This window comes from Phalacrocorax carbo, chromosome 3, assembly GCF_963921805.1.
Source record: "Phalacrocorax carbo chromosome 3, bPhaCar2.1, whole genome shotgun sequence".
NCBI classification, from domain to species: domain Eukaryota; kingdom Metazoa; phylum Chordata; class Aves; order Suliformes; family Phalacrocoracidae; genus Phalacrocorax; species Phalacrocorax carbo.
The window spans coordinates 16,371,842-16,399,749 of record NC_087515.1 but is presented as its reverse complement, the minus strand read 5'-3'; the positions used below and the strand labels follow the sequence as shown (position 1 = coordinate 16,399,749).

Sequence of the window (27,908 nt, the reverse complement as noted above, 5' to 3'; positions counted from 1 at the left end):
CGTCCCATTTCAAATTAAATTCACAGAGTGATGATACATCAAAATCTGTGCTCCTAAAGGGGGAGAAACATTCGTTTTGATTAGAAGAACCTGTTCCATAAACCAAACACTTTGCAAAAGCAGTGAGTCATAAGAAGTAAACTAATGAAGTGAACTTCTCAAGGTTTTTGTAATAAATGAGAGATCTTGAAAATGGGACTGTTAACTGATAGAAGTAGAATTTAATTTATTCTGGACACTTCATTCACCAGACACATAGGCACTAATATTGTTTTAATAAAAGAAATGTTTCAATTAACTTTTGTACTGGAGCTATCTTTTAATTCACCTTATCATGCCCCTTCCAATACCTAGAGAGAACCCTCCAATTTCAAAACATGTCTATCGTTTTTTAACTAATTCCTCCAGTCTATTTTATGAGGTTCCAATTAAAATGAATGTTCGCCTCATTTTCTGTCTATAATAGTTACATTTATAGTTCAAGCATTCCCAAATATTTGACTGTTCTATAAATTGTCAGGTTTTTCAAAGGGGAAAAGGCCTCTACAGTAAGTTAAACCCTCCTAGTGCTAACCCACAAACCCCTCATTCATTCCAACTCCCTCATCTCCAGTTAAGGCACCTTAATAACTGCCGTTACTGAAACTCTCAAAACATCCCTCAGAATTACTCATTTGTCAGACTCTCTTCCCCAAACTCCTTTGAACAGTCCAGAGGCAGAGCTAAAGATGGTTCTGGAAGAGAAGGGAGAGCAGGCACTCTCATTTCCTGGCCTCACTTTCCCACAGCCAACCCAACCCTTTGAAATGTGTGTCTGTGAGGAACATTTAGTATTTTGTCATGGTTTAGGGTTTTATCACCAAAGCAATGAATGGCGAGGTGAAGTATAAGGGGTGAGCTGCTTCTCAACCTTACTGGAATCTGGTTCCTCTTGTAATAAATATCTGCTTGTCATATGCAGTAGCTAGAGAAACGTGTGGAGAGGAAACTCCAAGTCTGGCAGTGCTCAGCTGCGGGGACAAAAGCTTTGCAACGGTTGGAGTTTATCTGAGAAATTTGTGATGGCAATAATCTACAACACACAAAAAAACCCCAGGTCATGTTTTAATCATGCAGGTGAGAAAGCTCACTGGAAACTCATCTGACACCTCTGTGCCTTAGCTTCAAGCTCCACGTTTTACTAACTTCCCAGAGGAGTCCAGGAGCTTAAGGGAGTACCTGTAGTCTCCCACTTACCATCCCCTCCATCCTGTTCTGTAATCATACAGAAACACACAAGAGCAGCATTCAACCTGCCGACAAAAATCTGCAGAAGTTCAAGGACCAAGGAAAGGAAAGTTGATCTAGATTTACGAATACAAAAGGTCAAGAACAGTGAACTCTCACTAGGTATGGTTGCTGCAAACCACTGTCCTACATTAAATTCTGACTACAGAACACTAGGTCTCAGAAACCCAATGCCAGCTTAAGCATCCCTTGCTTATTTTTAGCAAACTTGAAGTTACATATATTTCTTTTCCAGTCTTTTAGGAACAAAAATATGAATATGCACAGATATCAAAGAACTACCTGCATAAAATAAACAATTCCTAGGCTTTTCTGTGAGCAAACAGATTTTATGAAGTTTTGAGTTAATAAAAACTTTTTTTTATTCCTACTGATTAAAATTGTCTTCTAGAAGAACACAGTAAAAATGCTGAATTCAAGTCAATCACAACACACATTTCTATTATTAGCCAAAGGAAATCGCTGGAGCACGTCTCAAAATTTGAAATCAGTATAAAATGGCTGCAAAAATAAGCCATCTAGTGAGTTCATATGTAAAGCTTACGGATTTTTAAAATATTTTTTTCTTACAAATGCCGACTGTTTCAATATTCAGATGCCCCACAAGTTTCGTTACGTTAAAAGAAGTGTAGAAAAGGAAAAAGGAATGGAAAAACTACTCTCCCAGAATGATGCATTCCTGTCCCCCCAGTGGAAGAGACAGATAAATACAATTCTCAATTCACTTGTTTTTATATAGCAAATACATGTGAACTTAAAGCATCTCTTGTGATGAAGTGATCCCTCTGCCTGTCAGTGCTGGAGGATCACTGCTGAAACTGCCTAAAACACACTCTTGTCCATTTCTTCATACAGAAATACAGAGAAAGTACAATAAACAAAAAAGGCAAGAGAAGAAAATGATCCTGTTGATTCTCATATCCATGATTTGTGGTTTGAAGTGATCTGACTTCTTGTGCTACCACTTCCTAATTACTAGAGCTGAGAAAATTAGCCTTTCAACAGTGCTGTTTCCAAAACTCTAGGTTGCAAATGGTTGTTATTGGGCATAACCAATCTGGAATCCCTTAAATAGGAGTCTTCACTAGCAAAGCATAAATCTCTAAATCGAAGCAGTGATGTGCTGACCTTGAACACCACATTAATTAAATGCTTGTAACGTCGGGATCCTGCACAGGAAAACAGATTCTGTGGCCAGTCCTCCACGTTCAAAGTGTTGTTTCTACAAATTTAAGTGTCACAGCCATGGAATTAGGACTCCTACTCATAGAAAGGCCCTAGCTGTTTCATTTTGCATCTAGAGCCTTAGAGAAAATTCACAAGGTTTTACAGGTTCTTCTATTAATGACATACGAAAAAAGCAAAAACTATTTTGAGTGTTCAACCTGAGGGGCAGAGAAGAGCAGTTTTTGTTATGCTCTGAAAGAACAACAGGAAAAATCACCCTAAAATGCTTCCTAAACAGAACAGAAAACAAGGATGAACAATGTTATTCTCACACATTCAGCTAGTTTGTTGCACTCTCTGAAGTGCAATGGCCATGAAAAGCAAGGAACTAAAATATGCGTTCAAACGCTTCTTGAAAGCATTCTTTCAAGCATTTTTTTGTTATGCCAAAACAGAGATAGAAATAACAAGTATATTACATGGCCTCTTCAGGGGCTTGCCTTCTACAGATCAATACACAGAACCCATCCCTGAAAAGCTTATAGAGAAAATCTTGGAAGTTATCTGCTTTTTGGCATTAATAAACTGCAAGATAAACAGTTAACAAAAAACCTCTCGTCCACTTAGGGTGGCTAGTTGTGTTACAAGTAATTACAGGCATTACTTTGGAAACTAACTCAGGGCCGGCACATGAAATTCAGATCAAACAACTAAATACGAATAAACTAAAAGATGAAGAAATTTTCAGAAAGAGACAAATGATTGCTAGAAGCTATTAGCTGTTCCATGCATGCTGTTCTGATTCCCTGCTTAAAGCGCAAACATCCACAGAGCCTATCTTACGGCACAGCGAAAATGGCAAAATGCAACCGGTTCCAGCAGCAAGAGGGGAGGGTTGCAGAAAAACATAATTAACTGACAAACTCAGAATAAACTGGGTCAAGCAGCCCAACTCTCCCCCATCATACTCAAAGAACTAGAGTGGCAGGAAACCCCAAATGCAGTTTAATTCCCTCCAAAAAAACGTTCTACTTTTTCTTCAGGAGCAGCCTAAGAGGCACCCCACACTATGAGGTTTCCAGTTCAATGGGTGATTCAGCAGGTTAAACGATGCAACGTCTACCACCAGAGGGAGGTGTTCTATTACATTGCATTTTCCAAAATATTAATCCCTGCACATTGATTTCAATTCTATTTAATCATCATCAGGAGGGAACAAGCTTCCTTCTTTCTGCAGAGACACTTTGAGGAGTCTCTTGTTATATATATCCCCTTTAGACTAATTATGGCCATGGCAAATGTGATTTTCTATTTAACAGAAGCAACTTAGTAACTAATCCATCATTTCCATCCCAAACAATCAACAAAACCCCTGCCTTTTAGCCTCTCTTTCCTACCCATAAACACAGAAACAGAAGTACTCATCCTCCTTAGGACCAGGGACCATTACAGCTTTTTCCAAAACTGAACCTACTCCTGCTTTCTTCAGTGGGGAGAAGAGGGTGGGGGTGGGGAAGGGGTGAAGTGGCATCACCTTGTTATCACCTTGTTATCTTACGTGAATCAGTTCAGCAAATCAGACTTGAAAGATATATAAATTAAAAAGGAGAAAGAGCGTTGCAGAAGCATGACTGATATAATTTTATCTTTGGTAAATTCTGCTGTATAAAATTGTGGGAATAACCAGTAGTACGGTTTCCTAAAAGACAAAGGAGTGGTGCCAGCAGTGTCTAACTGCAGACATTTAATGTGTGCACAAGTGTGAGCAGACAGAAGCAGACACCTCTGGAAAAAGATTCAGAGTGCTGACATGAGGAGAAAAACTACTGCAATATAAAGTCTCTGTTGACTACAGCGGGTGATGCAGCTGTGGGGGAAAAAAAAATATCCCACAACCCAGCCATCTTGCTTTACAATGATTCCACCTATTCTGCACATGTAACCAATAAAAACAATGCCCTTGTGTTTGAAAAAGGAGAGTTATATGCTTCCTATGCTACAGAGGTAAACAGCTAATACCTGCAAGACTTGAAACAACAGCAAATAGAAATACAGATGAAGAGAGCATTAGGTTTTCCTGTGCATATCGCTTCAAATACAGAGTACACCAACTCCAGTCTTCAGGAAAAGAAACTTGTCATCCATTGCATTGGCCATTACTAATTAAAGGCTGCAAGTCTTAGACACACAAAAGTGTTTTATATGTTTATTTAAATAAAAAAATTTGGGCTGCACAAGATATTCTAAAAGTTAACTTCATGGAACATTTCTTTTTGTCTTACTTGTCCAAGGTGTCTGTAAACATTAGTACATTAAGATTCCTGCCAAATAACAGTGGCAGCTCAACTGAAAACAGGAGTAAAATGAAGGTATTTCAGGTGCTTACATCAATCGACAGCCTATTGTTTGAGGATTTTTTCCCTAGGACTAAATTCCAAGTTGATGCATGTTTTCTCCAAGATTTTAACTAAGAAATTAATTTGTAGACTTGCACGTTAACTGCACTGATACTCCACAAGAACTTAAAATTTTAATCTTAAATCTTGTTTCACAAAGGCAAGTCTCCTGCTAATCTCCTCCACTTGATTTCACAAAGACCCAAGAGCGCTCCCGGTTATGCCCCGACTTCTTCCTGCCAAAGTCAGCAATGACTAAGACGACATTAGCACTACAAACACTCTGATACGAAACCCACATATTCAGTTCCATCAACATACTCCCTTGCTAATTAATTTAGGACCTCTGCAACACACTCTGGGACTTCAATCTACAATCTCCTTCAGTTCCCGGTTCAGAACATAATTCAATCTTGACTGCAACACTGGTCTGGCTTCCTGCTTCTTCCTTCATTTCCAATTCCCCAGACTGTATTAGAACATGTCAGCTGCATTTGGGATAAACAGTGTGATTACAGAAGCTCAACTTTCAATTACAGGATTTCAATACCTCATATTTAATTTTAGGAACACTCATTTTTATATTTTGCAGACATTTACACTAACAGCTGTGCTACTTCTACTTTGCCTAGTCTGCCCCGAGTCAAATTCTTGGTTTATTAAATTACCACCAAACCGAGTTCTGGTTGTGATGCTGCTTGAAATTGTAATTTAAATTTGCACATTTAAAAGAATTTTTGAAAAGCAAAGACAAATAAATCAGTGCCCCAAGAGAGACCATGGTGACAGGGGTGAGAGATGAAATCCAAGCTTCTGTAGTACATTCAGTTGGATTACTTCAAGCTATTTATATTGATCTGTACACTGTTCAGAGTGAAAAATATCCAATGTTACATGTCTGAAGGTAAAGTCTGTGTTTATTGTTGAGTGATCTTGTTGGTATTTGCAAATACGTTTTCAATGCTGTTAGCTACGTTTTCATAACCAGTTTGCAAGGGTATCCAACTGCCTTCAGAGATATGGGAAAGCTTTGTATGAAGAAAATTAAGCCACTCGCTCAATTTCATGCTGGAGATGCATGACAAGGCCAAGAAACCTACATTCATTTCAAATTTAGGAAGGTTTTTTTGGTGAGTATTTTTAGAAGTTTTGAGAACAGTTTGCCCTGTTTTCTTAGTCCGGCGCTCTTGGCCACTACTGATGACAGGGTGCTGGCTAGTCATAGCTTTGGCTGGCCCTGTACGGACATTCTTTTATTCTATTTCATGAATTATTTAGGAATTGTTCACTTGTGCACAGGAAACAGTTTGAAGAGAGCAAGCAACGCTGTAATAAGAAGGTGCTGAGGAAAGAGCAGAAATCAGCACAGAAAGAATAGTTAGGAGTACACCATGTGAAGAACTCAATGCCACAAATCAATATGAATGTTCTGATGTTAGCCATTTTGCTTGCAAATTGTATGGTTTGCCTTTTATATCTTGCTTAATCACACTGACCCTTCTAGACAAAAAAACCCTGTTTTTTATTTTTTTCTGAAAAAGAGCTCACCCAGTCCTTCTGAAAAGAAACAGCATTTATAATATCTTTATAAACATTAGACAATACCTAAATGGCCTGTTATTTTGCAAACAGCAAAGCAACTAGTGTAAATTCAAATAAAGTAATGCCACAGCTGATATCAAGAGCTTTTCAGTCCCTGACCTTTGCTCTCCTTTTCCAGAGGACCCTGAAGTAGCTCATCGTGATGTATGAGAAAAATTACCGTTTTCTGGTTCTAGAGCTTCTTTCTCTTATTCCTGCTCACCAAACCTGAAATTTCTTCCCTTCTCCACACTCCCTCAAAAAAGTAGTTTTAGAAACATGAAACTGATGTTCTCTGGTCAATTTAAAGGTGATTTACACACCCTGTATTTCCCATCAAACTTGCTCTACAAGAAAACTGCAAAATGATATTGATTTGCAATGTCATCAGAATGACTGCATCAGTCTGAAAATCTGCAGCAGTCCTTCATGTTGAGGGCATGGCACTACTCTTAAGAATTTTCAGACTAGTTTTCACATCAAAATTCAGTAACAGAAAAGTAATGATTTTTTAAAAAGTGTTACAGTCACAAAGACTGCTACGAACAGGCTTGTCTGTCAAATTCATTGCAAAGCTAGATTCTAACACTTTCTGTTTAATTCATGCTAAAGATTGAGGCAGGCACTGGTCAGTAGAGAGTGGTAGCTGTACACACCCATGAATAATGTGTCACCAGCTTCTAGATTCAAGACTCACGTTTATGATTTTCTGCATTACCTGCTTGCCAGACTTCTTTCAGTGCTGTAAAAGATATTTTATCCTAGCAATAGATGTCTTCTGTTCATCACCTATTTTTAGGGAGACAGAATCAGATCTTACATTGATGGACACTTCCTGCAACTTTTATTTTTTCCCTCCTTTTTGACAATATCTGCAAGTAAATGATATCTTAAAGATATTCTACAAAAAGGAAGTTACAACCACTGTTATTTATACATTCTGCATAGCTCTACTTCTTATTTCTTTAGTCATTCTCTTACTTCTGCTATGAAGCACAAGGAAAAAAAAAAACAAGGCTAGAAATGAGTAAGAGTGACTTCATTCTTAACATGCTGTGTTAGCAAAACATGCTAACATTAGGCAAATGCAAGGCAGTCCCAACGCACCTGAATCCTGTCAGAAGCAGAGCATGCCGACAGTATCATGTTTAGGAAGATCTGGAAGTTCAGTAGAGGCACAGGGCTACTCCTCTGCTATTCTGAACTCACTTTCATAGTTTCTTTAAGGAAACAAATCTTAACCTGCTATTCTGATGCTGAGGAAGTGGAGTTTCTATTATCTTCATTACCTGTTCAATGGCAGCGGACTGAAAGGCTTTCATCAAATCTCATGTGGCTAAGAACAGAAAGCTGTAGCTTTCCACCTGGATGCCTGATTAGTCCTAAAATATCTTCAAAAACATCTGCTTTAAAAATAGAAAATGGAAGCACATGTTAATATATAAATGACTGTCTAATTGAAGTTCAAATGAAACTGATCCAAAACTGCCAAGCTACAACTACTTTGCAGATTTTTGTCTTACTGACAAAGTTGAAGGCTATTTTTACATCTCTCTATTGGGTTTGCATGGCAAGGTTTTGGTAGCCTGGGGGCTATAGGGGTGGCTTCTGTGAGAATCCGCTAGAAGCTTCACCTGTGTCCAACAGAGCCAATGCCAGTCAGCTCCAAGATGGATCTACTGCTGGCCAAGGCCGAGCCCATCAGCAATGGTGGTAGCACTTCTGGGACAACATATTTAAGAAGAGGAAAAAAACCTGCAGAACTACAGCTGAAAAGAGGAGTGAGAATATGGGAGAGGAACAACTCTGCAGACACCAAGGTCAGTGAAGGAGGGGAAGGAGGTGCTCCAGGCACCTGAGCAGAGATTCCCCTGCCACCTGTGGTAAAGACCACGGTGAGGCAGGCCATCCCCTGCAGCCCATGGAGATTAATGCAGCAGACATCCACTTGCAGCCCATGGAGGACCCTGTGCCACATGTGGTGGATGCCTGGATGATATGACCCCGTGAGAAGCCCACACTGGAGCAGGCTCCTGGCAAGACCTGTGGATTGAGGAGCCCATGCTGGAGCAGGTTTGCTGGCAGGACTTCTGACCCACACTGGAGCAGTCTGTTCCTGAAGGACTGCACCCCGTGGGGGGGGACCTACACTGGAGCAATTTGTGAAGAACTGCAGCCCGTGGGAAGTACTCACACTGGAGAACTTCATGGAGGACTGTCTCCCTGGGGAGGGACCCCACAAAGGAGTGGGGGAAGAATGTGAGGAGTCCTCCCCTTGAGGAGGAAGGAGTGATAAAGACAGCATGTGATGAACTGACCACAACCCCCATTCCCCATCTCCCTGCACCTCTGGGGTAGAGGAGGTAGAGAAATTGGGAGTGAAGCTAAGCCTGGGAAGACCAGAGGCTGGGTTTGGGGGAGGAAGGTGTGTTAAGACTTGGTTTTATTTCTCATTATCCTACTCTGATTTGATCGTTAATAAATTAAGCTAATTTCCCCCAGTCAAGTCTGTTTTGTCTGTGACAGTCAGTAATTGGTGAACGACCTCTCCCCTGTCCTCATCTTGACCCACAAAACTTTCATTATATTTTTCTCTCCCCTGTCCAGCTGAGGAAGGGAGTGATAGAGTGGCTTCGCAAGAAGAGAAGAATTATCTATAGGTCCATGACATCACCCGCTATCAATGATGCCCAGAAGCTCCTCCAAGCTCCTGTGCTTGGGACCTACACTTGCTCAGTTTTCCAGGAGGAGTCGGAAGTAGGGAGTCCACAACCGGGAATTTCTGAAATTTTTAAAGAGGCTACATGCCCTGTTTAGGCAAAAGACAACATCTACTCTGTATACAGCTGCAAAACAATAGATTTTTGGAAATACTATCTGAGCTAAAGAACTAGAAGTCACATCAGAAAAATAAAGAACACTAGAAATATGTATATACCAGCTTAAGAACAGTCACTATTTCTTGAAAATGTCTGGAGTATGTACCAAAATCTTATGCAGTTTCTTTAAAAAGAACACCAGATTACTCCATAGTTCAATTATTAATCTATTAGAAATCTGTAGATGCAAATGTAAAAGCAGCCACATGATAGCAACTTCAAGTATTTTTTCCAACTAAAACTGTACGTGCAACCTAAATATTATATTTATTTAAAATGCTGTTCGACAGCTAAATATAATGAGAGCAGAGAGAATAAATAGAGAGTAATTAGCTATACCAGGAGAGACAAGATGCTCCTGAGCCATCATGCACCTGAAAGTAATTTTATCAAAAAAAGAAAAATCAGAATGGCCCTCACTATGAAACACTGTAATAACAGCATGCAATTTCTATACTGCTTTTATTAAAAAGTTGTCATCTTTAAGATAGCACTAAATAGCCCTAGGTTAATTAAGGTTCAAAATTATTAGAGAAGTACATATATACACACCAAGCACTCACTAAACTACCCAAGAAAGGCCAGTTTGGTTAATTCACTTTAAAGCAAAATGCATCAGTAAATCTCTTAAATTTAATGGAGTTTATGCATATCTGCTGCTCTCCTAAAAATGATTTGGCAAACAAAAATTTTGTGAGGAAATCCAGTAGGACCACTCTCTTCTCTGTTGTCCCTGTGGAGGTTTTGAGCAGACTGGGACATGTCTCCTCATATAAACTCTACCTTACAGTCCTGCTTTGCAAATGTAAATGGTGCAAGAGAGCAGAATTATTTAATTTGCCCATTTAATCCTCTTAATATTTCAGATATGCCAGAATTTGGTCACAGTGAAGAAAGCTTTGCTCTTGTGGCACAGAATTACCTTTATCTACCATATTTCAGTATTTATTTTCCATGCTCATTCACACTAATTAGGGCTTTACTAAGCAAGAAGGTAACAGTTACTGGGCTTCCTAGCTAGTATAACATTGCTTATTCTAATCAATGTGCTGTAAAATGACAAAAAACCCAAACCCTCACAACAGCAACCACCACCAGCCCCCCCCCCAAACAAACAAAAAACCAAACCAAAAAAACACACGGAAACCCAAAAACCATCAAATTATTTTAATCCAGTGCCATGACAGGCAGTTATTATCAGACTGTGATACACACTATACTGTCAAACCATACTCTTAATAAATACATGACCTAGAATTACAAGAGATACTACTCTGCCCTTTTTAAAATCCAAGTCCATACGCAAATGCATAACTATTTTTTCCACAGAAGTGAAAAGAAGCCAGAGAAATGAAGAAGTGCAAAAGAGCAGCAACTTATGTTTGGCTTCAGAAGCTTCTACTACTTGCATTGCTTTTGCTGACTTCATGACATCTTACTTTTACTGATTAAGAACCTTTCCCCTCAGGTATCCATACTGGTTGTATGGTCCCTACTGAAAAGAGCAGTCTTTTTTATAAATATTAATGTTTTACACCTACAAAGGCATTCAGCTATAAAAAAGTTTTTCTTCAAAACTTTATTTCAATTTTCTGTGGCTTGACCTAATATTGAATAAATTGAGTTAGCTACAGGATTCCATTGGGATTTTAATCTTTTATATGTTCATTGATATTTTACATACTTAATTATAAGGCAAAAAAAAAATGCATTCCAAGTGTTTCTGTGTACAAAAACTATGCTTTAGGAGATCCTGTGTGGCAAAGAACTCTGCAGCGACATACTGAGACGTTGAGGGAAAACATGCCTCCGAAGTGAATTTTACTTTTTCCTCTTCATTGCACCAGACTCAAAAGAAGAAAGTAACTTCTTGCCACTCATTGTTTCATGACTTAGGCCATTTACTTGCAGATTTTTGGAATTTGAGAGCAGCTTAACTATTCAGAACATCTTCTGACATTTACATTTAACACAGCCATAACACATTCACAGCACTTGGTGAGCACTTGGTCTGATGAAAAAGGAGGAAAGGGGAAGAAAGAAATTTGGAAAACCCTCCAAGTATTACAATTATACCAATAAAACTCTCAGAACTTACAAGTTACTGAATGTGTCTGACATTCGGAGTCAATACTTTGCTTTAAGATCTGACCATCGATTTCCAAGTTACAATCAGTAAATACATGGATCTGTATCAAACATCAGTTAAACATTCATCAGATTTCAGTTACAAGCGCCTAAACAAAGACAGGTTTAACTTGAATTAGTACCTTTCAACTATGGAACAAGCCCTTGTACTTGTGAAGTATCTTGCTTCCCAGCGCTGGAGTCTCAAAGGTCTTTGATTAATATATTTGTAATTTGATGGTTTGCTATTTATATTTAAGTGTTAGAAAGTCTTAACCCCTCTTGCTTAAAGCTTTCAGAATTTTTCTCAAGCCCCAATGACATTCTGAACATATGATGTAATCTCCACATTGCCGAATATATATCAATCTTCAGTGTACAAGGCCAGGAGTACAGGTTTGGAATACAGGAAAGTATTAAAACTATTTCTTCCTGCTTGCTGAGATGGCATACTGTTTAGTGCAAAGACCATTTCATTTTTTTCTACATGGTACTCAGACCTGAATTTCTCTCTCAGATATTTAAATGGCACCGATTCTTCACAATACACATTTTACAAGTGAGACACAAGTAGAAAAAATAGATAATTTTGTTCAGAGTAGTAAAGTCATTTGTGGGAAATTCCAAACTAATCCCACATCTTTCTATTCTTTCCTTTTCCCACTTGCTTTTCTTTCTTCTACTGAGTTTAACGTCACTTTACAGACTTAGGTACCTAGAAAATACCCTAATTAGTGGGTGCTCGTGTCTATATATCTATCTCTACATTAAAAGTTAAAAGTTAAAAGTTAAAATGAGAGGCCCTAAGTGACTACAAATCTGTGCATCCTACCATTTTTAATATAAAGAAATCTAAATGTCACTTGAAAATATCCTAGTGGACTTTACACTGGTATCTCCAAGAGGCCTAGAAACTATTAAGACTAGAACATGCCTGATGACAAAGCTGGTTTTATCCCTACACCAGGATTAGGTTTATATATCTGCATTTGTATGCAGCCTGGAGATGTCGGGTAGAGAGAAATACTGCATAGGGATAAACCACAGAACACACAAATGACTCTTAGAAAAGGTACTGAAGATCTTAATCATCTTTTAAAATTGCTTATTTCACCAATACGCTGTGACCAATGGAATTAGAAAGCTTACCCCCAGCAGGTTTGGCAGGAGAGGTAAGTGTCTGATGATTCAACAGTACCCTTAAGCTGGCCATTTGAAAAGCAACACTGAACAGCCCTCAAAAGACCAATTCAATGATACTCAGCAAGGAGTATAAAGAACACATTCTGAAGAGAACACTACTGGGTGAAAAATACATGGTCCTGCAGAGTGTGAGAAGGCAGAGAAAAGGTAAATGAATAGAAGAGTGAATAGAAGAATTTTTATTGCCGTCATTTTTAGAAAAGTGCAGCATCCAGTGTATAGGATATGTATCTGTATCAAAGCACTTAGGAGCTATTCTGCTCTCCAACACTGTCTTTCTGGGTGCTCTTGCAAAAACTACTTTGGCTGAGTCTCTTTCCACTTTTTCTGTATGCTGGGCTCATCAAATCAGCTTGCAAACTCATAAGCACAATGATTTGCTCTCAGAATTCACCTATGAAGGATGCTCAGGAAAGCTAACTCAAATGAAAATTAATTAAGTCTGAAGTCAGACAGCATTAAATCCAAGTGTAGTAAAGCCTCACATAAATATCTCAGAGATCACATCTTACAGTTCAACTTCACACCTCCAGTCAACACTTATGTTTTCCCATGCCTTGCATTGCCTTTCTATACAAGTTCACCAGTAGATTTCCAAACTGAATGCTTTAATAAAAGCCTAGATATCCAACATTACTGCTTTACTACTGAACTATTTATTATTGCTTTTACTGCTTCAAGCAGTACAAAGACATTTCCATCCAAGAAAAGCTTCTTTCTCTTAAGAACTAGAATCAGAATTTCCTGTTCTGCAAAGATATACCATATTAATATGCAGCGAACTAGCTACAGCCCATCAAATTCACCTAGCGCTCCTCCTCCAATTTAGTACAGCTCTTGGAAAGCCTTACACCAATAACCCTACTATATAGTGACTTTCATGAACAAATCATTAATCTTCCCCACACTGCTTACCTCAGCTAGGGTAACATTTGATCTAATTCTAACAGATTTTCATTTCAGAACCAATTGTAAATCTCAGCATGGGATTATATACAAGTTCAATGAAACAGTGTCATCTAAGAATCTGCTGACATGCACTTGCTTAGATTTGCAGTATTTTCCTTATGGGGGTGGGAGCTCAAGGAGAAAGGTTAGCTGAAAAAGAAAATTTAAAAAGAAGTGACACTTCTTTCCTGCTAATCATAATGGTATGACTATATATGAAATCTGACTTAACTGCTCATGGCATTTCCATTTACCATTAGAAATTTCAAGGCAAACTGAGTTCTCTCTTTATAGCTGCTTTTGACTGCAACTAGTGAGTTGCAGCAATTAATGCAAAGCAAAAAGCAGCTCTGTAAACCTGCTGACAACCATTTAATGGGAGAGGTGGCAAGTGGTGGATGTCCTGGCAGTGTGCTTAATGGATACACAAACACCCACAGTCATCAGCCTAAAATGGTACTGGCAGAAAATTAACTGAGAGATACAAAGCTCATTTAAGAAACCGACCCACAGCAATCTGGACAATATAAGAGTGTGTAAAGGTTGGGAGAGGGAAAACGAGAAGACACATTTCTTCAAAGAGATGGCTGTCTTTAATTTCACATGTCATTTTATTTAGCTTTGTTGCTTCAGTGCACAAACCGTCGCCTCTGCTTTGCAAAGCAAATGCTTTTGTACGGATCTGTAAGCTCCCTGGATAGAGCATGTCACAGACTTGCTTGAGTTAAAAGGAGGTTTTAATGTTAATAACACTGCCACCATATCATGTTTTCTTCAGACACTTCAGAACGTGGCAGTAATAGAAATGATAGTCTCTCTCTCTTAGATTACGACCATTTCAAAAACTCAAACCCCAACTACTGTCAAACCTATTGCAATTACTGACAGAAAACCAATATATTGACTTATGCCAACTACTAGCATTGGGAAATACTGTGAAAGGCCTACCAACAATGATTAAAAACACCAAAACCAAAACCCGTACTACATGCTTAAATAAGAAAAAAACCAATTCTTTAACTATTCGTGCTGCAGTAATAACCAGCAGCTCAAACAGGGCAGGGCTGCTGCTCTACCATACAGGGTACAATGTAAACAAAAGCAAACATCCAGAGGCAAGACCGCAGAAAGTATATTTGGGATATTACAGTGTACTTCAAATATTGTAATGAAATTACAAGTTCAAAGTCTTCTGTAACACTTCTGTGGGATTCCGCCTTTGTGGTGACTAAGATAAAAGATCAAACTACATTGGTTTATGATCTAGTATAAAGGGTAATCATCCTGTTAATTAGTATTTTTAAGCAACTTTCTGTGGCACTGAGAGCATGCTTGTTATTGCAGAGTAATGAAATTTCAAGTCCGTGAATCCTCTGCAATAATTAGAAATGAGAAAAATATCAGGCCTCTGTTTTCTGGGATCTGAGACTTCCCAACACAAAACACAATCCTGAAGTGACCTGTAAATCCACTACTACTCTCTTCCTCCAGATCTTCTCTTTGAGCTATCTGTATAGCAAGACCTAGAAAAGTCTATAAACCCCCAAATATTATAATGGTATAAATAGCCAACATTCCCTGAAGTTTTAGAATTACGCAGTTGATGGTAAGCCTTGCCGTCCTCCCTTCTTACATAACTTTAAGGGAGGGGGGAACCCCCCGAACATTTTTTATTATTGCAGCATGTAAAAAGTTTTTACCATTAGCAAAAATAAACCTCCCTTTGCTTTTTAAAAGTCATTTTTCAAATACAGTTCATCTCATCTCTAATTGAGTATTATTTTATTCATCAAACTGGAGGAAAAAAAAAACCCAAACCACCCCTAAACCTATCCCACCCAATTATCTGTATGAGCCAAAAGTCTGAAATTTTGTCCAGTGCAAAAAATACCCTAAGCACTTTCCAACCAAAATGTGTCCAAAACAAGATGACTGCATCATTTAAAAATCTCATCTTGAAGAGAGAAACACACCACAGTACAGAAAACATTTCTTCTAACAGCTGCGGCATTTTAAGCAGCTTTCCCTGCACGTTTCTCAGTTGACTGTCCGACACCGTGCCCTCAGCTGTGCTGGTATTACGGTGTGATGAACCACACCAGAAAACTGATCTGAATTTGGAAAAAGTACACCACCTCCTCTCATTCCACAGAGCCTCACACACCACAACAAGGGAATTTTCATTGACAATTTTTTTTTTTTCCTCTGGTCAGCATCATGTAGTTCCCAGCCCAGTTACACAACAGTACCGGGGCGGGAGGCAACACTGAGGAGGGAACAAACAACAGAGAGTCCTTGAAACTATCAATCGCATAACAAACATACTTGAAAACCTGGTTTTAGTTTCATATATCTCTTGTAGAGTAAGCACTGCCACAATTTTCACAGCAGTCATGTTCTGAGTGTTTGAAGCTGTTTGTGAAATACAGTAACTTAGTTATCTTTGCTTCAGTAGCTTTATGGGAAAGTTTTCTTAAATTAAACCCTATTCATGTAGAGGCATACACATTTTAATATCCATGAACAGTGCTATAACTTGGAGATACTATGTCACTACTCTTCACCTTCCCCCCCTCCATGCAGCTCAGTCAACTTTCTAATAGCAAAACCTGAGAAAGCCTTTATGCTTTGGCATGACAGTCTCAAATAAGACTTTCAATGTACTTTTCATGTAGAAGTAACTCTACAAACCATAAGCAAGTATTACTGTCTCACTGACAGTTAATTATTTGTGCCAAGCAGTCTAAAAATCAGCCACATGTCTTCCACAAATACCTCTTCCTCCATTTTTTTTTAACTAAAGGACAAAATTCCTTTCTTTGTAACCATTAATGTCTTTGGCAGACGTATCATGGGAGCCAGCATTTTAGAAAGATTTAAAAGAGCCAACATTGTCAATGCTTCTATCTCAAAGAATAAATAAATTAAAAATGAAACACTCCTGCTCCAGAGGGAAATCAGTTGCCAGCAAGGGTCAGAAATAAGTCTCCCTTTGCTATCAGTTATTAGATGGTTGTACATTTTGTGCTCTAAATAATTTCTCCTTTTCTTAGTAAAAGTCCTGGATACCTCCTACTGCAGACAAGGTTCTGAATGCAATCCAAGTCAACGGAGTATTTTACATTATATTCCTGTATTTCTCTCATCAATAATGAAGGAACCATGTTAGAACATGTCATTAGTGCAGATTACTATTTTCTAGGATGCAGAGATGACAAAATCAAGACATCTCTAGTTATCCCTAAATTGACTTTCAGACGATTTCACAATATATCCTTAGTTTGTAATTAGCTTATTAATTTCTACTACCCATCCATTCTGACTCACGTGTAATTGCCCTCTCCCTTGTGGTCTCAGAGCTGTTTGTGAGGTGGTAAAATATACTGAAATACAGAACTTATCCAGGTGTTCGCATTTTGACGAATTGTTTTTCCCCTAGCTCAGTCTGCTGTGCGGCAAAACAGCCACACCAGCAGAGGGAAACAGTGAGTCAGGCTTGCTAATTTGGTTTACCTATACCAGTTCATATTGCTCGTGAAACTCTATAAAGTGTAACTTAAATTTTCAGTTTAATTTGAGCTAGCCTGACTTCAATCACCTAAACACAGAAAGCTTAATCATGTGCAGCTTCACTGAAACTTCCCAACACTGAGCCTGGAACCAGGCTGAGATGGGGAGCAAGACTGGTTCAAATATAGACAAACTTGACAAAATAAGAACAAGGCTGACAAATCTAAGGAGCAAACTGGACAACTCAATAGCTTAAGCACTTCTTTGCGTCAGGACTCAGATAGAATAACTGAAACACTTACTGTTCAGCATGTAAGAATGGGAAAGAGCAATGAAATACATAAAGTCTAACAAAGCACTCTAGACAACCATCTTTAATTCTACATGACACATAAGATGAAGTCCAAAATGAAAAAAAAATTAGACAAATTAAGTTTAGAGTGGAAAGATACTAGATAAAAGCAGTATTAAATCAGTAGACAGTATAGGCCTTCTAAAAGTGACTTACAGAAAAAGCAGTAACCTAAAACATAACATTAGATCTCTAGGGGATGGGTTTATCTTTGAGATAAAAAAATTGAACACATCATAGTGTCACTTTGTCTGCTGAGAAATCTGTATCCCATCATCTCTACAACTCAAAGGACAACACTAGGAGAAATCTGAGCAGTGAACTCCACAGCTTCTGAAAGGTTATGTGATTTTCTGTTCTTCCCTTCAGGTTAGGCGATAGCTACAAAGATGTGGAATTTTATTTTCCTCTTACTGCTTCCAAATTTTTAAGAGACAGTAGAAAAGCTTTAAGAATAAATATACATTTCAGAATTTATCTGGAATCCCTGTATGCACAAAGTCAAGAGAGGCAGGTCAGTGTTTTCAAAAACAGGAATCTGATATAGTGGAACTAAGCAGATCAAGCTTTCAGGCCGTATTTTAAAAGCACTGAATACATGGCTGGCTGGGCACACTAATAACTAACTTCACATACCAGCTGAAGTAGCTCTGTAATGGAAAGACAGCCTAACTAAATGAATGCTGAGTGGGAAAAACAGCTTATTTTCCCATTACTCCTATTTGCTTGTCCACAAAACCCACAACAGAAGTCTCTACTATTTGCCCTCTAATTTATCATATTGAAAGCTAATATACACAAACTTGCATAAGTGGAGCTTCAGAATTATTTCATCTACGAAGCCAGTGATGTGGGTTGTATTTCTCAAAAAGTACCCTATTGTTTTGGTTGCTTTAGAAAGTGTTACCCACTGTCCTAAAAATAAAGTCACAATTATTGAACTGTTCTGAATCTGAATAAAACATATTTCTTTAGATTTAGGAGCACTATAGCAAACATTTGCTTTTTATTTTCCTTATATCCAGAGCAGTGAGAATGACCTCCTCCTGTTTTTCCCATGTCCACATGAGCTATAAGCCACAGCTGCAGCCCTCATTTAATTGTCTGAAGAGTAACCTGGGATACCCAGGCATGTCCTCACTGGGTATGGTGCAGTACTTCTGTTATTACAATTATTGTTTTCATCTGAGCTCAACACACAACCCTGGCTGTTACATAATGCAAGTCAGAATGGAAAGACTCAAACCATGCATCCAAGTATCAATGAAAAGTCTAACAAATATGGCCAACAAAAAGCATTTTTAAACCACTATGGCAGAGTAGTGGGAATTAAGAGGTGTAACACTGTGCAGGCTACAGCAGAACCCAAGATACCCATCTCAGCTCCTTAACTGGAAAGTCTTTGTGGCTCCCACAGCGTCCAAGAGCAAGAAAAAGCCATGAGAAGACAGAAGAGAAGAGAATTAGCAGCTAATCGTGAAAACAACAGGCTAATCTCTTGACCATATGCATACTAATTAGTATACTAGAACAAAGACTAGTCCTGGCTGTCTCTCAAGTTACAAACTATGTTTCTAGGAAAAAACTTTGGGACAGAAAGTACACAGGACACATGTTTGAAGAAGAATGTGTATAAATTTATGTATGTTCAATAAATATCAGTGATAGCAGTTCTAGGATTTGTTGTTATTCATAGTTGGTGTAATGTATTGGCAACCAGCACAATGCAAAATTAAAAATTCAGGTAAGGAAAGCAGTGAGGCTTACAAGCTTTTATTAACCATCCAAATATTTAACACATTAGTAGTAGGAAGCATGGTGACGGATGAGAAAGCTGGGGTTTCCTAAATGGAATTACAACTTTATGGGACCACAACAGAGGTCCCAAAGCATAGAAACCTGTTTTGGCAGGTTGCTGCAAAATCAACAGACAGAAAATAGAGATTTTAAAATGGTATATTGTTTCACCTGTTATTATAAATTGCAGTGTATTTGTGTTGCATTTGGTGAGCTGGGAGATAAATACCATTCTTAACAGATACATGGCTGTGTTTTGGAAAGGATACCACTCCACAGAGATGGATTGCGAAATTTCACCTATAACTAACAAATACTAATGTGTCCAAGAGAGATTACATAGGATGCTGCTTCTGTCATTTGCACACTGGACATTAGCAAGTATTTTTCCCATGGCATTATATAAGAGACCTTCAAATGACCAATAAGAATTGCCATAGCCTGTGATGGTTGTTCATTGTTTTGGAAGGCACAGTTGCAGCTACTTTTCCACTCATTTCTGTTAGTATGGCATTAATGTACAGTGAAGAAAACTTCCAATAACAGGTGTGAAACAATAGCAATTTACCTAAGGGCCTGATAATTTTTGCTCTAGTAAATCAAGCAGTATAAGCAACGCTTCATTCTTACAGAAACCTGTAAATTAAGTGCTCCAAGAGCTGCCTTTATCTTCCATAAGGGCAAAAAAAAAATGCAGACACATCTGAGAATTTGTTCCTATCACTTTCCACAAAAAAGAAAATTCAAAATAAAGGATTGACAGATGTTATTTGAGCTTCTTGATAAAATATTTAAAGAATGGAAGTATTTAAGTCCAATAAATGCAAGATGCTTTTGTGCTATAATTCTGCTAAGTCAGAAGACAAAATAGGCAACTGAACAAATACACCATCAGAGTCCAGCTTAATAAATGTAGTATGGGCTTCCCCACTCACAGAATTTGGCACATCCTTTGAACCAGCAGAAACACTCGCTATTCCTCCTACAGGAAGAAGGTGATTTTATTATTCTTAATCCAATCATCAGCTCCTCTGGAAAACAGCCAACTCCGTGTCAGCTTTCCATTACAAACAGACAAGGCTAATACTTCACACCACCTACAATCAGTGGTCATTTAGTGGCACAGCTACCCTGCACTGCTTGAAGTACCTCGCAGTATGTAAGGCACAGTAGCCAGAATTTAATGTTTTTGAAGCTACATATCAAGGTAGCAAAAGATTATGACTTCAGCCACTCATCATGTGGATAGGCTGTTGTGGTGGGGGTCAGGGAAGGAGAGATGACAATAAAATTATGCTTTTTAAGGATGTCAATCACTACATGTGTTTAAATGAAGAGTACCTTTATTTTCCTTACCCAAAACCAGGAAGATGCTTTAAAAATATTTCCTTCTTGCAATGTCAGTGTTTCTGAACCAAATACTGATGACATCTGACTGATCTGGGAGCAGTTTTCTGTATCATATAGCCAGTTCACTCATTATCTGACCAACTTACCACTAGGTTAAAAGAAGTCATAAGAATTATTTACTACTTCAACCAAGAACGTAGACTTTGATTTTTTGTTGTTTTCCCCCTCCTGATTCCTTGATATAGAAAAACACAGAATGTATGCTTAGTGCCTAAGAAAACATTATTTTCTCAGTTACAAAGCACTTAAAACCATGTAGATAGTTAAAAAAACCTCATTACTGAAAATTCAATTCACATTTATGTCAAGGCTAGTTTCTGTACATACCGATCCCTTATATAGTTCACTTGCATGCGTTTGAACCATTAATAGCTCAGGTTCAACGCTGGATAAGACAAACTATGCCCACAGCATATATATATGGACAGGTTTCCATTTAATTCTAGGTACACTGAGGAAATGAACACTATTTTGATTGTAATACTTCCAAAGAGACTTTGCAGCTAAAACATTGATTTCCCCTCCAATACTAGTCAGCTTGAGGGCACTTTTCAACCAACATGTTGATCCCTGAAGTAACTTTGATTTTTAAAAAGTGTTCTTGTGTTACAGTTAGCAATCACCTTCTCAAGAGGGCCCTCATTTATGGTGCATGACTTCATTCTGGCCATTTTTCAAATTAGCTGACCCTGAGATGCTACACCTCACAATGAGAAAGTGCTATTTATTCCGTTAGCATACAGTGCAGCCTTTCCGCTGTCCATTGAGGAATACAAGAGTTACCAAGGGATGGTACCACTTCATAATTATTTAGACTCCCCAAAACGAACACCTTCATCACCATATTTTGTATAAGGACAAAATTCTTCTGAATTCCATTTCCTGGTGCTTTCTTCCTGAGAATCTCTAGCTAGCCCTGTGACTTCAAACACAGGACCAAAATTCACATTTAAAGGATTTTGAAAAACTATGCAAGTGATTATAAAACTATCCAAAGTAAAACAATCCAGGACAAACTAGTCTGCTAACCAATGCAAATCAGTCATAAAATGAGAGAGAGGCAACTCAGTAGGCACCTCAGAGGCACCATTTGCGATGAAGGCCTGTTTCAACTCAGTTATGAAGTTACATACCGTCCCTTCAAGGCATATCACTGAAGAGGAGTGAATGTACTTTGGAAATTAGTTCGATTAAATCTCTGGGTTTACATTTAATTTGGAGAGGGCATTCTCTTAATTGCAAGAGCCTTTTCATGCTTTGCATGAAAAAGAAACAATTAGAACAATCTGAACTAAAAGGAGTGTGAAATTTCTCCACCATCTCACATGCCGTTTCAGCAAGTGCAGAGACATGTAACAGATGGTCAATTTAACTTACATTCTCAGTTATTAAACATTACCTGCAGGTCCATTAAACTGCTTTTCTACTGGAAACACTATATAAATTACTTAGTACCCACAATGCAGAGGATTAACTTGACCTTTCTCAAAGGCATGATACATTCCTGCTCAAAGCGATTCAAAAACAAAGCTAAAATGATATTAGCTGTTCTTCTAGTGTCAAATTTTACAGTTACATCTTTAGTAGGTGAGCTGGAGAGTGCCAGTCATACACCTTATTGTTTCTTTATGACAAACACCATGGAGTTAATGGGTACTAGGAAAAAGCACAGTGACAGATTAAGGTACTATAAAACAGTCGTGTGAAGCCAGGAATTGAAAGTCCTGGTCAGCACAAGGAAGAGAGAAAAAGGCTGAAGTACTGTTTTCCACTGTTGCCGTCTGTGACTGTTGTATGCAATTTACAGAACTTCTGTGTCTTCTTATAAACATGCTTCAATAGCTCCTGGAAATGACAATACACAATAGTGGGCCACTGGTTTTAATCCTCTGCCTGGGAAAATTAATACTGAGAACTTGATCAAATACTGATTTTACCCAAAGTAATCGCTTGCCTTATGGCAAGCTACAACTTCTTAACTATGTAAATCACAATAACGGTACGTAAATTAAGGTGACTTCTGAAATCTATCGTTACAGCTAGCCTAATTATTTGATTTAATGTATTCAGAACCCTGTAAATTGTATAGAGGATGAAAAGCTGTTCATTATTAAAACCTCAAGTAAAACTACTCCTGCATCAAATCACTGCATTTTGGGAGGTATGAAGACAAACTCTCCTGTACTTCCTATCATGTGGCCTTTAATACCTGAACGCTCAAGAAATTACAAACTTTTCACCAACCAGGAACTATACTTTTGGTTGACTGAGGTCTAAGACACAGAAAGCTAGGTGAAAAAGAATACTGCTACGCAGAATAGAAAGAAGATTCAGGGATGTATTTCGTTGGTATACATTATGCATTTAGACATACGACCGTGTCAAAGCAAACAGACCTCTTAAAACATTGTTCTTTCCATATAATGGCTTCAACGTACAACAGCCCAAGGAGGCAATAAATATTCCTCGAAACAACACCTGAATGATTAAAAATCTAACTATACTCTTCCTTCTTCTTCACAAATATTTATTCTGGAATAGCAAGTATACTTACTTAGACCATTTGTGCGTCCTGTTCCTTACCTGACAACCACATTCCTTCAAAAACAGGCAACAGGCACAAACTGAAACACAGGAGGCTCCATCTGAACATCAGGAAACACTTTTTCACTGTGACGATGACCGAGCACTGGCACAGGTTGCCCAGGCAGGTTGCAAAGTCTCCATCCCTGGAGATATTCAAAAGTTGTCTGGACGCAGTCCTGGGCAACCAGCTCTAGGTGGCCCCACCTGAGCAGAAGGGGTTGGATCAGGTGACCTCCAGAGGTCCCTTCCAACCTCAACCTTCCTGAGATTCTGTGAAATATGCAGCAGTCTGACCAAAGAATCCCTCTCTGTGCAAAGCAGTTCTCATTAATTGCTGAAAGACCTATCTGGCAGTATTAAGGCTGTATTCCTGATGCTACTGTTTGAGAATAGAAAGAAAAGATTTGGACAGCATGTAGAACATCAAATCAACAGCACCCATGAAAATCATGGATAATCTCTTATTACCAACTTACAGGAGACGATGATCTATATACCAGCACCTACAAGTAAATACGATCTCTAAGAAATGGCTCCATTAGGGGAAGCTGCATCCCACCTGATTGTGATGATCTGGCCTCAACTTCATTTAGCGTTCTATACCCTGGATGCTCTACAGCAACGCTGATAGCCCAAACCCCTTCAGGGAACTACAACTAGCACTGAATATAGCAGTCGTCATCACACTGAGAGCAGCACGTGAAACCTGTCCATACCTCCATACTGGCTTCTCGGAGGGGAGATTCAGGTGGGATCTCAGATCTTATCTTTGTGAAACCCAATTTTCTGCCAACATGGTACTAGAAGGCATCTGAAGAGAACTCTGCAGTGAACCAACACACCACAAATTGCCTAAAGCAAGGGTGAAACTCACCTGCATAGCACAGACTCTTCCCACAGTCAATGAATTCCCATAGAAACTAAAACCACTGCAAATATTATCACTATCTTCTCTAAAGGCAAGGTATACATCGGTGATCTGGCTTTGACTAACATAAATATAGAACAGAGAATAAAATAACATATTTAATAACAGCCCTACGGGATTTACCTTGGGAAAAGAACAAAGAAACCACTCCTAACAGATGTTAATCACATTTCTCAATTAGTTTCAGGCATTACAATAAGAACTATATATGAAAGAAAAACACATACCAAGGAGGTAAATTCATTAGAAAAATGCCACATTTGAGCCAACACAATCAGCAGTCCAGGACAGTATGAAAACACTATGTTTGAGGCAGACAAGTAGCTATGCTGGAGCACAATATCCTCAAAAAGATCATGCAATGCCACAGAGAATTAAGAGAGAACCTGTGCTCTTGCTGTATAGAACATTAACGTGATGGGCTGCCAATGACTTGGAAGAACTATTCTGTAGATATTTACAGATAGACACACTTTAAACACTTCAGGTGAGAGCGTTTGTAATTCTTACAATATTCCATAATAAAAGATGACAGCACCAAAAAAAAATCCAAATAAGTTAGTATTGACAGAGTTCAAAGAATGTCTGATTTTTTTCTCAGACACCATGTAATACTGTTTAATCTCTCTCATGAATTTTAACTTGTTCTGCTTTTGTTTACAAACATTCTCCGGTTAAAACAGAATTTTTTGTTGGGTTTTTTTGTTTCACATCCATTATACCAAAAAATAACTCTCATTTTTGTTTTGTAGTATTGACAAGCACTAAAAGTATGTGGAGTGTGTCAGATTCGAAGGCTTTCACCAAACAATTATTTGCATCTTTACACTTCACAACAAAAGGTATTCTATCCCATATTCTATATCCAATACTAGGGTACGGCAACTGAAAAATTAAAGCAGATGTATGTATGAGAATCTCTGGTCTTCAAAATGGAATAAAAACTTTTTTTTTGTCTCTTCACATAGAAAATATTTCATAGATATACCTAACATTACCCACACATTCATTTTGTTTAGCACACCTAATAGCAAGGCTCAACTCCATTATATTCTTTGGAGCTACTGACTTGCTTTGGGTTTTATTGCACCTGTGATGACAATGGCCGATACCATCTTCCTCACCACTATTCTCATCTTTCCACTAATGAAAATTTCACTTTTGGAAAAACACTTTATAACCATACAGTTTTAGTAATTCTTAGCTTCTTTTACCAATTCTATCTGTTAAAATTTTTGTATTGTGCGATCAGTATAGCAAAGACAAGTGCCATATGTGAACTGAAGAAAAAATGATAGATGATTTTAATGAGAAATTCATGGCAGAGTAAAAGGAGGATGCAAAAAACCAAATGGATAGTGTGTATATGAGAATATTTAAGTATTATGAAATAGATTTAAATGCTATGAAAGTAGTGTAAGTTTATCTTTTAATCTGCTGCTCAAAAACAAAAAATAAAATGTACAGTTTTAATTGTAATACTATCATAATAGGAAAACTGCTGTGAACTGTGCCTATTTATATATGCAGATAGTAATTTTTCCTAAAGGAGAAAGGAAGTCCAACTTAATATTTTAGGTTGACATTCTTATGCAAATAGGAATTGGGTTTTTTTCTTCTCTTTACTGTTTCACTAAAGAATTATGGAAGCTACATTTTCTCCATTCCACATCTGAATCATACCTTCCAGAAGAGAAAACCTGTTAGCGGGTAGGATGTACATTCACACACAGCAGAATAAATGCATGCTAGAGATAGCACCAAACAGAACTCACTGCAGAAATTTTTAGTTTTATTTGCCTTAAGCAATTGAAATGGAGATTTATTTCCAAGAACATGAACTAAAACTCTGAATGAAGCATCTGATACTAATTAATTTCCTTACACCAATTCAACAGAGGCAAAGGGAAAGGTCTGTGTCAGGTTAGTAGAAATTTAATTTGTTAAGAAGCTTCCTAAATTGAGAAAAATCTGGTTAATGGAATCTGTGCAAGAGTCAATAGCTTCCACTACGGCCCTGACACAGGACAGTGTATCAATAGACCTAATATTCTTTTACAAATATCTCCAGCATTATGATGTTGTCACCTTCGCTTTTCTGTTTTCACCTCTCATTCTCCCATTCATTCACTGTCACATCCAATGTAGCTGATCAATTCTTATTTCTCTAACAGCAAGAGAGACATTTTTTACTTAGAACTGTTGTAGTAGTAGAGGACACATTTCAGGCTATGCTCAACACATTTCCCCCCCCCTTTTTAAAGGGCTGCATGACATACAAACATGTTTGATGAGACTTTTCCCAGGGGAAAAAAATTGTATTTTTGTATGGCATGAAATATGCATAAATTAGAGCACATCCTCTTTCAAAAGTCCATCCAGAATTCCATTAATAGTTGAAGTATAAATACATCACGTTATTTTGTCAATTATTTCCAACACATATATGACAAAAGTTAGAAAGCAGATGAAAATTATTTTACTGATAAAACATTCTCATTACTGCAAAGCACAATGATAGGTAACAAGAAGAATATATTCCAGTACTTACTCCTAGGAAGAAGAGTGTCTTCAATGAAGGAATGAAACCTGAAGTGAGGAATATTTCCTCTTTCTACTGAAATTGGAATAATTGTCACTTATTTCTATGGAAACTATTATGGAAGCTATTACAATCCACAATTTCACAGGACAAGCATGGCTTTTACAGCCTCAGGCAGAGCACCCTTCCCCAGTGCCACCTATACTGCATCCCGCATTTCCACTTCTCTGACAATTCTTTGCTTTGGTGAATGTAAGAAAATCTGAACACTTACCAAAAGACCTACTCTTCAGAAAGCAAGTAAAGGAACATTTCTTTTTAAAGCAGCTTACTTTAATGAATCTAAAATATACCATATATGGGGACAACTGATCAAGAAAAAGACAAAAATCTGATGTGTACATGCCTATATACTTCAGGAACATTAGCCGACTTGTTGTTCTCACAAGATGCCAGGTTTTGCCTCATGAGTAAAAATCCTGTGTCCATTACAAAGTCTGCAATGAGTTCTGTGTTTTGCCTTAACCTGCACTCACATTTTTTGTAGACTGTTCCTCTGTATGCCAGCAGAAGTTGAAAAGGATGAAAGAAAATGCTACCTCCATTTATAAAGAGGCAGTTCTCTGTAAGGTGGTATTCCAAACCAAGCATGCATTTGTGATCAAAACTCATCGTGCTCTCCTGCACCATGCAGGGAACTCCCCTTAAAAGCCCACATAAACTCTCCACCTTGAGAGGAAGAAACAGAACTCATCCTTCAACAAACGAAACCAAAAAACCCCCATCAAAAATCATCTCTTTCCGCACAGTCTATTCAGTTATGCACGTGCTTTCCCCATGCTACTTGTTCAGGATCACAGCCTACGAGAAGATCAGTGGTTGCTGAAATATGCCAATGAAAAGAACAGTCTGTAAGCAAGGTGACTCCACAGACTGAGCTCTGCACTCGTCCCCTCTCCCCCTTTCAATGTTGAGGAGACCTACTTTGTGCCTCTGAATCCCAAAAGCAAACATAATTCAGTTACTTAGGTTCCACAGCAGACAAGGGCTAGGGAAAAATTTCTTACACAAATGTTTTCCACCAAAAATGTAAATGTAGCTTTGATTTATTAGTTATTTAAATATATTAACTAAAAAATTTAAAAAGTTTTAAAATTCAACTCAAAGCGCATCACAATTTATTATGCATGGAAAT

The 27,908-nt window shown here is 38.1% G+C and overlaps 1 protein-coding gene across 2 annotated transcripts in view; it reads right to left on the bottom strand.

Moving 5' to 3' along the window:
- Positions 1–27,908, bottom strand: part of ZFAND3 (zinc finger AN1-type containing 3) — a 141,080-nt gene that overhangs the window by 59,762 nt on the left and 53,410 nt on the right. The gene's annotated exons all lie outside the window — the stretch shown is intronic.